Genomic DNA, 11,283 nt, shown 5'->3' with positions numbered 1-11,283 from the left:
GCTGCCCTGCCACAGTAGCCAAAGTTATCCCATTGGTTTGTGGAATTAAAGGCTTTGTCCAAATTTAAGTCTCTAACCTGAGAGGGTGTGAAAGAAATAAGTGAGGTTATAATAAGTGAGGTTCCTCCAACCTTACTGTGCCTAAAACTCAACTTGAAAACTTATTGAAAATGCAGACTCTTGGGTCCCAGTAGCAAAGGTTCTGATTCAGCAGGTGCAGATTGGGCCTGGAAATCTGGAATGTTAACAGACACTTCTGGTGATTCTGTGATGGAGTTCTCTGAACGTCACTTTGAGAAGCACTGTGTTAAGAGACATGTGCTAAGTCGATTCAGTCGTGTCTGACTCTTTGCAACCCCATGTACTGTAGCCCACCAAGCTCCTCTGTCCATGGGATTCTCCTGGCAAGGATACTGGAGTGGGTTGCTATGCCCTTCTCCAGGGCATCTTTCCGACCCAGGGATCAAACTTACCTCTCTTAATTCTCCTGCACTGGTAGGTGGGTTCTTTACCAATAGTGCCACCTGGGAAGCCCCGATGTTAAGATGACCTCTCTGGTTTTAATTAGTTCATCAGACTCTTGGCCGGAAGATGAACTTAGGCAATGCTGGCCAGGTCTCTAAGGAGATAGAGGAGAGGTACCCAGCTGATCCCCCCTGGTTCCTGTGCCATTTAGAGTTTTGCTCTCAGCTCATGGTGGGGAGGGAACATTCAAGGCCCTAAACCAGAACTTGAATTCAGCCCTAAGCCTTGAGATCGACTGGTTCTGTCCAGACTTGCATTTGGGGAATGACTTATGCTGTGTCAGGATCTCACACAGTAGTTCTCAGCTTCATAGGAGCACCCAAGAAGTAAAGGTGGAAAGAGAAAAGTGATAGTTTGAATTGTGGTGGCACTGCTCGGACAAACGCTTAGAGCCTTCCGGTCTTGAATGGTATTACAACAGAGTGCCACTTGAGGGCGCTCTAGAGAATCACCAGGAGCCGATTTCAGAGCAAAGGAAGAGGTAGAGGTTGTGCTAATGAGTAGATTTTGCCTTTTAATGGGATTGAGCCTCCTTAGCCTAGAAAGATCCACAGCATTTTCACTGGTGTGTACATGCACATTCATGCTCAGCGCGTGTGTGTTGCACGCACGGAGGTGTGGGGAGTAAAGAGGAATAGAAATTGATAAGGAACCATAAGGAGAGAAAATGAAAATAATGAGCCTTCAGAGGTCACCATCTTTGTGATTTGAGAGACAGTTTTCTGCACTGTCAATATGCCCCCATCCCTGCCCTTCAAGGGAAAAAAATACCAGTCCCCCCAGAGAGTCCCCGAGGAGGAGCAGCGCATGGGAAAACGCACCAGAAGAAAAGGCAGACGAGGAGGCTCACCAGTGCAGATTCGTCTCTGGGGGTCAGCTTTTTCGGGGGTGGGGCAGGCTCCTACCCACGCCAGCCTCACCAGGCTCTCTCAACAGCCGCCCCCGAGAGGCTCACGCCCCAGAAAGTGCGGCTCCAGTTACACGTTAGTCACAAAAATAACAACGATCAAAGGAAGCAAAAGGCATGAAACGGCTTCGTTTTCCCCATTTAATACAGGGACTGCAGGACCCATTTAGATCTGGAAGAAGTCTGGTTTTAACCTGTTATGAAATAGCTGAATAAAAAACTGGATATTATTTTACTCCCCACTTTTCCAGTTTTTTCTCCCCTTCCTGCCTTCAGTGTAAGCTTTTCATAAGCTCCTGGGTCCTTTTTATTCCCTCCCCATAGGCCTATGATAAGAAACATAAAGGAAAAACAATATTTGTCCCCTTTTGAACTGGGAAAGCCTGGCCAAGAGGCTGAGGGCCCAATCAGAGCCTACAGCTCAGGCTCCTTGGAGTGTCCTGGCCACCCTCTAAGGGAATGACAGCATGTGAGTGATAAGGGGACCTCCCCCTCTCAGGGCAGTGCAGTGGTCTCATTGGGAAGATCTTTGGTTATCTGAAAAGAGAGGCCTGTGCCTGCTGGATCAGGGGACAGGGTTCCAGAGGTGCTCTTGATTACAAGTTGTTTTACTGAGCAGTAGAAGATGCAGATCAAGGCCATGTTCCAGGTGCATGGAATGACTTGGCCCTCATCCCCGCTCCCTGCGACACACACGTGCACACATGCATATGCTGGCACAGGCACCTTCCTGCCCCAGGGCCAGGCCTTGAGCTTTGAAAGGCCAGCTGAAAGAAACAGACCAGGTGATCTGCTGTCCTCTTGGAGACTGGCTGGTTTCTATACTTAGGAGATACAGGATATGACGTTGTTGCTTCGTGAGGCTAAGGCCATCAGGTTAGTTGGGGAGCGACATGAGACAATTCTTTTTGGGCTCACTCATTGTACATGAAGAGTTTGGTTGGGACCACATAGTGGGTAGAATCCTCTAAAGCTTGGATCAGCAACTGGGGGGCCGGAAGTCCAGGGTGCAGTTTGGGGACCAGTCCTGCCACTGACTTACCTGGGGTAGGGGTGGTTTGGGAGGGCTGCTCTGGGGCTTTTTCTCTTTCTCTGTACTAGGCAGTTTCCTTTCTGGATCTTTTGACCTCCAAGGTTCTGAGAGTCCCACATCTGTTGGTGTCATTTTTAGGGGACCTCTGCTCTTTCTATGGACATTTTTGGGGATTTGTTTGGAATTTTACTTATTCTCTACAAGATTTAACTTTAGTGCAAGGTGAGTCTTTTTCCTACCTCTCAGGAATTAACCCATAATGTATCATATAGGCAGGAAGTATATGGATCAGATAAGTATGAAAGGTTTTGACTACTTTTTCTTTGGACCTTTTTAATTCTCCATATTAAAGTCCAGCTCTGGCTTCCTTCTTCACATCCCTATTACAGGTTCCACAGGACAAGGTTCTCTGTGCAAGGTTTAATTTGGGTTCTCTTCGTTTAAAATTTGAGTGCACTTTTCCTTATGCAGTCGATTCGCCTTTTTAAACAGTGTAATGTGGCTAAGGTGAAAAGCAAAAAGGACATACATGAATACAAAGCAAAATTACGTGGTTGTCTTCTCTTAGCCAAAAGTGGCAGGTTTCTTTACAAATTATATATGTAACAGATGCCATATAAAAGCAACTTCAAGGCTGATTTCACATTGAATCACATTGAAATGTACATACTCCAGACTGATATGTACATACTTCCAGACTGAAGCCACACATAGAGTAATTTATGCCTCATATTTTATGTGCTATACTTGGCAATGTAAATAATCGCATCTGAAGGCCCATCATTAGCATTGGCTAAGAAGAACACAGACTATGTACGTGCAGGCAAGGAAGGGAGGAAAGAATTTTAATCTTTGGATTCCCGGTTTATTGACTATTTAGGATACTAATTGTGAAGCTGGATACACAAAGTTGTTTTGTTTTTTTTTTTTGGTCTGGGTTACATTTAATATTTATGCATTTTTCCAAAAAAGAGCCAAAGAGTAAAAGAAAGGCTTAACTGTTCTAACATCCAGATTCACTCCTGGTTTAATAAAATGATGCTTTAACTGGGCATTAAAAATCACTGGGAACTTGTTTAAAAATGTTGATTCTCAGACCACCCTTCAGAGTGTTTGATTCTATAATCTGAGTTGGATCCAAAAATCTGTATTTTAGCAGGCGCACCATAGTGATTCATATGCCTTTAGGCCAGGGAGATTGTGCTTCATGACACTGATATCATATATATTCATTTTTTCCCAGTTAGAATGGTTCAGTTTTTGACTATTTTATATACGCAAAGGCTTAGGTGTATTATTACTATTATAGTTGAACTCATTTGATAACCTTGTATAGACTGTAAGACACACCAGGTGGAGGGCACACCTTAACATCTTTCTAAGTTCAGAACTTAGTGCACTGCTTGCCACGCAGGAGATTGTCACATTGTATTCACGTATCTCAAGGAATCAAAGGTTGGGCTGTGATTTAAAATCTTGGGACTTCAGCACACAACCTCGAACTCTGAAGACAAAATGTCAACATCATCTGATCTCCAAAGAGGCCAGTTTTTGCACTAATTCATGTCCTCAGCCAGAGATTTTTAAATGATCACTTAAGTAGTATCTGTAACAAGCTCACTTATCTTGCTCCCAGCTTAAAGGAAATGGAGGAGAATTAGAGGAGGTACTTCAACAGCCTTTTCCTTCACTTGTCATCACCCAGGGAACATGTTCTCCTGCCAGGAATCCTTTCTCCACCTCTGTTCTTGTCTGAAACCTGTTCATCCTCCAGGGCTCAGCTCAGGCTCAGTGGAAGCCCGCCCTAGCCATTCCCACCTCCTCTTTCCATCTTCCACATCTCATCTTCTTTGCATCTAGCAGCTCTTTCAAACCAGTCCTCACACAGGCCAAGCAAATCTTTACTGCCTTTTGGCTACTCTCTCCCCACCCCTACCCCCCACCTCTACCTCAGAGATACTGCTTGGAATTAGAATTCAAATTCCCTCCCCGCCTTTTCTTCCCACAGTCCTGAGATTTGCAGTAAAAAATGTAAATGGTTTCCAAGTTCACAGCATGGTGTTGAAAATCTTGAATTTGTACTGCCCAGTTAGCAAGTCAAACATATCCTGCCTGAGATTCTTGTCTTTTCATATATATATAAGTATATATATATATGTAATCCATCACAAATCCTGTTACTTTTAACTCCTTAAATCTCACAAAACCATCCACCTTTCTCCATCTCCACTACCACTTATCTAGTTTGTCCAAATTACCATCTTTTCTCACTTAGGCTTTTGTCCTAATTTCCTGCTTGGTGTTCCCACATCCCATCTGTTCTCCATCCTGTGACTAGAATGATCTCAAAATGCGAAGTGATCTTATCTCTCCTGAGCTTAAAGTATATGCTGTATAATTTCCTGTTGCTTTTAAAATAGATGAAGCTTCTCAGCGTGAACCACAGGGTCCCTGTGTGGGATGACCCTGCCCACTTCTCCAGTCTCATCCTCCAATAAGCTCACCCACTTCTTTCTGCTCCAGCTGCCCTAGCCTTCTTTCAGTGGGTTGTATTTCCCAGACTCTCTTCTGCCACAGGCTCTTTGCACACACTACTTCATCTGCTTGATTTTCCCTCACTTCTTCATTCAAGTAATGGCTATTTGCAGCACATAACTCAGGTCAAAGGCTTGCCTGATTTCCCTAGCTAGGTCAAGCCTCATTCCCCAGATACCCCTGCATCTTGATGAATATCAGTTTCTTCATGAGGACAGAGGAAATATCTGGTTTTGCTCACCATCGTGTCCCAAGAATTTAGTCCAGCACTTGCCAAACGACAAGCATTCGATAAATATTTGTTGAATGATAAATGTTGGATAGATTTATTCAACAACACTGAATGTGTCATTTACTGGGCATGTGACTGTACGTTAGATATTGTCCTTTATAGTTAGAATCCCACCATCTAGTGGAGAAAACACACTTGAAAGCTAATGTCAAGAGTGTAACACGAAGATGACCGTAGATCTTGGGATCCGAAGGAGAGGGCAAATAAATCTGCCCAGAGGAATTTATAGAGACTTCACAGAGAATGAAATGTTTAAACTGTGTCTTGAAAGACAAATTGGAGCTTTCCAAATGTAGAAACATCCCAAACAAAAAGAAAATATATGCAAATACCTGATGGTGTGCAGTAGCTGGGTGACAGACAGATAGAGTTCTGGAGCGGTGGGTAGGGAGAATGAACATAATGATGAGTGGGTGGCAGGTTGAGGTGAAAGGTCTTGCTAAGAGCATTAGACCAGAAAGAAGAGAGTCAATGGAAGTATAGGTAAAATGAATTTAAGGTTGCTTGAAGTTCAGTCAGCCTGGAGTGAGAAATCATGGGAGGGTCAGAGAGAGGAGTTAGGGAAACAATGAAGAAACAACTTCAGTAGCTCAAATGAGAAAAAAACAGATCAACACAAGGAAGTGATACCAGAGAAAGGGGGCATTCATTCTGAGGACTGTTTCTGAAGGGGGAAACAACAAGACTTGATGACTGGATGTGGCACTTGAAAAGGAGAAGCTTAAGATTGTTTAAGTGCAGTAAACCTAGTGAGATGGCTGAATTGCTAATCTTCAGAGAAAATGTTCCAGGGAGAACAGGTGTGGGTATAAGGAAGAGATGGCGAGTCTAACCAGGCTAAGTTTTTGGTGTCTGTGGTGCATCTAGATGGAAACGGTCAAGAGAAGGCTGACCAATCAAAGGACTGAATGCAAGTGGGTTCCTATAACTACCTGTGACTACCTGTTTCTCCGACTGTGGGGTGACCTATAAAAAAATACATCAGTCCTGTGTGTCTTTAAAAAGACAAGAGGTAGCATCTGTTGCCATGCTTGGAACCAGGTATATCATCACTAGAGCAATGCACCACTCAAACAATAGCTTAATTGAGGGGAAAGTCATCATATGTTGTCTGAATAATTGAAAAGGCACCTCTAGTACTTAAATAGAACTTTAGTTTGGAATTCGCTATCCACAGATGGATGCTGGCTTGGCAAGTGAGTAGAATGGAACCCTTTTAAGATTTAATATTACCAGGTGGGGCACAGAAGACCTACAAAGAATCATTACATTTGCATTTAGATTCAAAATCTCTTGACAAGAGGTGACAATACGAGCTTTGGTTCTTGTTCAATTAAAACACATGAACTCTGGAGCCAGAGAGACCAGGTTCAGCTCTTGTCTCTGCCACCTGTGGACTGCATGATTAGTTTTATTTTCTGCATCTCAGTTTCATTTTCTGAGATAATAATGATAACTATTTTAGGGATTTTTGCAACACTTAAGTAACTTGACATATGTGAGCCCCTCAGGGGAATGCCTGGCATTTAGGAAATGCCTAATAAACTTTAGCTTTATTGCTGGATCTTGAAGTTTGTAGATTGCAAACTGAGGTATTTTGCTTGTTAATCAGTATCTTCAAAAACAGATTTAAATGCCTTTAGAGGAGCATCCAGTTTCTCAGGCTCCACTAATCCCTTTAGCCTTAATACTCATCCTGGTTACACATTTTTGTTAATCTCCCAGCCCCTGTGTGTTTGGGAGTCTATACGCATGGGTACATTCCAGTCTAAGACACTACTTCAGATCATGCCTAATGACGAGAGGGAGGACCGTTTTTCTCATCTCTGTAAGCAGGAGTTGTTGTTGTTCAGTAGCTAAGTCGTGTCTGACTCTGCGACCCTATGGACTGTAGCCCTCCAGGCTCCTCTATCCATGGGATTCTCCAGGCAAGAATACTGGAGTGGGTTGACATTTCCTCCTCCAGGGAATCTTCCCAACCCAGGGATCGAACCCTCATCTCCTGCATTGACAGGCAGATTCTTTACTGATGAGTCACCTGGGAAACTCATAAATAAGAGTAATTTGTGCTGTATGAGGGCAGAATAAGCAATTAGCTGATGTGATGAGAAAAAGCTAAGGAAATCTCATTGGTTCTGAAATCTCACCATTGAAGTATAATTTCCTTGGATGAAGTACCATGGGATTGGGATTTTCAGAGATGCAGAAGCTAGTAAGATCAGCTTCAGATATAAGCAGCTTGTTGATGTCCAGAGATTAAGTCCCTGTGGATTTCTGAGCTAGATTAAAAAGTTACATCTGTGTTTGAGTTTGGTAGAGATGAGTCTTGAATTTCAGTTAAGTGTGGGTCTCAAATGGGCTTTAGGGGGCATGGGGTGTTCCCTTGTGAGTCAGGCTGTGTACATAATGCTTTCAGGATCCCTTTTCTTCTTAGGCTACCTGTGTTTGTCATGATTGGCATTGGGAAACGTGAGACCTGAAGTGACAATGCAGTGATAGTTGCAGAAGTGACGATGAAGGTGTTCGTTCCTGCCTGCTTCCCACCCCCATTGTTCGCATGTAACCCAAGCTGGTTTATTTCCAGGAAACAGGAGATAGGGCAAAAATAAATTTATGAATGAAGCTAATTGCGTTCAGTGGCAAAGCTCGAACCAAGCTGATTTTAACATAAGTTCAGTGACTCAGGTCACACAACTGAATTCAGCAGCATAAGCGCAGGGACTTCTCTGAAAGCCACTCACAGCTGTTACGATTCATTCCAGCCCCTCCCAGAAAATTCCAAACAGAGAACATATTCCCTGATAGATACTGCCTTGACTTGTATGGTTTAGGTGTTCATCCCTGGGGAAAAAACTTGATTTCGTTCAGTGACAAAGCTGTCACACAAGCTGTTTCAGTTAAACTGCCCTTGTTAAGGGACAATTTGCTGCCCATGGCTTCTGAACTTTTAAATCTATAGGGCCCATTAAAAATCTGACAGTTGCTTTGCCTTGTTTTGTTTTGATTTTTTAGTGTATAAGGATAACCTGAGTAAAACTGGGAAGGAGAGGAAGTGTGCTTTCACCACTCTTTCTCTTTGTACCGAGTTTTACTCTTTAAGGACTTCCCTAGTGGCTCAGGTCATAAAGAATCTGGCTGCCAATGCAGGAGATCCAGGTTTGATCCCTCCCTGGAGAAGAGAATGGCTACCCACTCCAGTATTCTTGCCTGGAGAATTCCATGGACAGAGGAGCCTGGCAGGCTGCAGTCCATGGGTCACAAAGAGTTGGACACGACTGAAAACCTATCATGTCCACTTTCATCACTTTACTCTCTTAATGAACCAACATGTAATAGACCAGATCCTTGGCTACTAATGGCAGAGCAATAACTGCCTGAGCTGGATAACCTTACAAAAGTTACTTCTTTTGAGGTCATACCTGTGCCACTGATAAAATGCAGAGTTGTTCCTATTGCTCTAGTATCAATTAATATATCATTACTCTCTCTGCTGAGCCCCTTGCCATAGAATATGGTTCGCTAATTTGGACTTTGATGTGACATTTATCCTTCCTGTGCTCAAGGCAGGCGTTACTAATAAGTCACACTCCTCTTCCTGACTGAGCCCAAGCTCAGCCTCACAACTCCTTTCAATATATCACGTAAGCAGCCAATGGAATGGAATTGTGCTCAAGTAGAACACCATATGGAGAAGGAAATGGCCACCCACTCCAGTGTTCTTGCCTGGAGAATCCCAGGGTCTGGGGAACCTGGTGGGCTGCCGTCTATGGGGTCACACAGAGTTGGACATGACTGACATGACTTAGCAGCAGCAGAACACCATATGCCATCCTACTCTGTAATCTCTCTCCTTTTAAAGTCTAACTCTTGGTATTTAAGTAGCCATTCTGTCCCTCTGATTTTAAGATGGGACCTGCTGATAGACAACACTTCTTTCAGCTTGGGAAGTCTGCGTGCTGTGTCATTCTAAAGCTGACTTTATATATTCTTGTTGGAATGAAGGTATTAATAGTAAACTGACACATGATGGTATGCTTTCTACATTTATCACACTCTTTGTCAGCTCTTCAAAGTCTAAGAATTTCTCTGTGCATCGTTCATGTCCCAGTGGACCACATTGAATTTGAAGTATCCAGATTTGGTTACCCAGAGTGGTAAAATTTCAGACACATTTGTCTGAATAAGGCCTATTTATATCTGATGTTGTTATAGGTACATGGTAAGATAATCAGAAAAATTATACTGGGGAAAGGATTTGGAAGGACACAGAATAGGGAGCATAACGTATTGTAAAAATAAATAGACCCTTAAGTTTGCAATATAAGCAAAGTAACAATTATACAGAATGTTTTCAAGACTATAGTAAGATCCAAGTAAGATGACAAGAGAGAAAAAAATGAAAAATGTAGTGAATCTCAGAAGTTTATTTTTGTCAAAATGAGCTTTTAGACATGGACTATTAGGGTGACAACATAATTTATTGTCCAAACCAGGATGTGCTTGAGAATGAAAAGCCCACTATAAATAACTGCAATGGGACAACAGGTGTAAGCTGGGACATATGTTCATTTCTAATTGTCATGCTGGAGAAGACTCTTGAGAGTCCCTTGGACTGTAAGGAGATCAAACGAGTCAATCCTAAAGGAAATCAACCCTCAGTATTCACTGAGGGCTGATGCTGAACCTAAAGCTCCAATACTTTGGCCACCTGATACAAAGAACTGACTCGTTGGAAAAGACCTTGATGCTGGGTAATATTAAAGGGAAAAGAAGTGGGCAGCAGAGGATGAGATGGTTAAAATAGAATCACTGACTCAATGGACATTAATTTGAGCAAACTCTGGGAGATGGTGAAGGACAGGGAAGCCTGGCATGCTGTAGTCCATGGGGTTGCAAAGAGTCGGACAATGACTTATCAACTGAACAACATGTTCACTGCGGCCAGGGTCCAACCCTTGCAGAAACTTCTGGGCTTGTGTCAGTCAGAAGGGAGTAAATGAGTAAAATACATTTGATAGAGAAACAGTGTCTCTGAGTGCGGCCTTCCTTTCCATTGAGGGGCGTCAGAAATGGGGACTAAGGTCAGGTAAAGACATGGGGAAAAACATTAAAATATACAGTTTTCCTATCAATATGTCATTCATCATATATTTTTGTTTCAAAGTATGGATAAATTGGAAGAAAAAATTCATTTAAAAGTAAATATTTGTATTCCTCAAGAATTGCATCCTTTAAGATGCAATTCCTCTTTGCATCTTAAAGAATGAGAAACCTCAACTGTCTCATTTTTGAAGCCAGCTCTATGGCTTTAATAACCGGAGGTTTCCATCTGACCCAACTGAAAAGTCACATTTCAATGTGTAGGATACTGCAGGATGTTGCCACAGGGATCACCAGACAGTCTGCATCAGCTCAGGTTTCCTAGAGGGAGAAACTAACATCATATTATTTAATCTTGCAAAAATTCTGAGTATTTTACAGATTCACCATTTTACAAATAAAGAAACAGGGCTCAGAAATGAGTTACCCAGGGTCACATCATTAAAGACAGTAGGGGATTCAGTAGGGGATTCAGATTCACCAGGTTCAGCTTTTCCCACGGCATGTAGAATATAGGCATCAGACAGAACAGCAAAACATTCAACTCACTCATTACTTTTTCAGATCTTTATTGAGCACCTACTGTGTGCTCAATAAAGATAGTGTTCCATATATGAGAAGTAAAGAGATGAACATAAACTGTGCCTTTTTGATGCTTACATTCTAGTGGGAAAGGCAGGAAGAGGATTCTTGGTAAGGGGAATAGGACATACAAAGGCCATGTTAAAGGACCATCAGCGAAACCAATTTGACCATAGAGAAGTGGCAGAGAAGCTTGGAGAGAGAATCAGGGAACAAAATGTGTGGGGCGCTGTTGCCCCATAAAGACTTTGGCTTCCTAATAAGATGGGAAATCCGAGAACTGATGTGATCTTATTTATAACTGTGTGG

This window comes from Bison bison, unplaced genomic scaffold, assembly GCF_000754665.1.
Source record: "Bison bison bison isolate TAMUID 2011002044 unplaced genomic scaffold, Bison_UMD1.0 scf7180017864327, whole genome shotgun sequence".
NCBI classification, from domain to species: domain Eukaryota; kingdom Metazoa; phylum Chordata; class Mammalia; order Artiodactyla; family Bovidae; genus Bison; species Bison bison.
The sequence above is the reverse complement of the archived record's forward strand: the minus strand, read 5'-3'. Positions refer to the sequence as shown.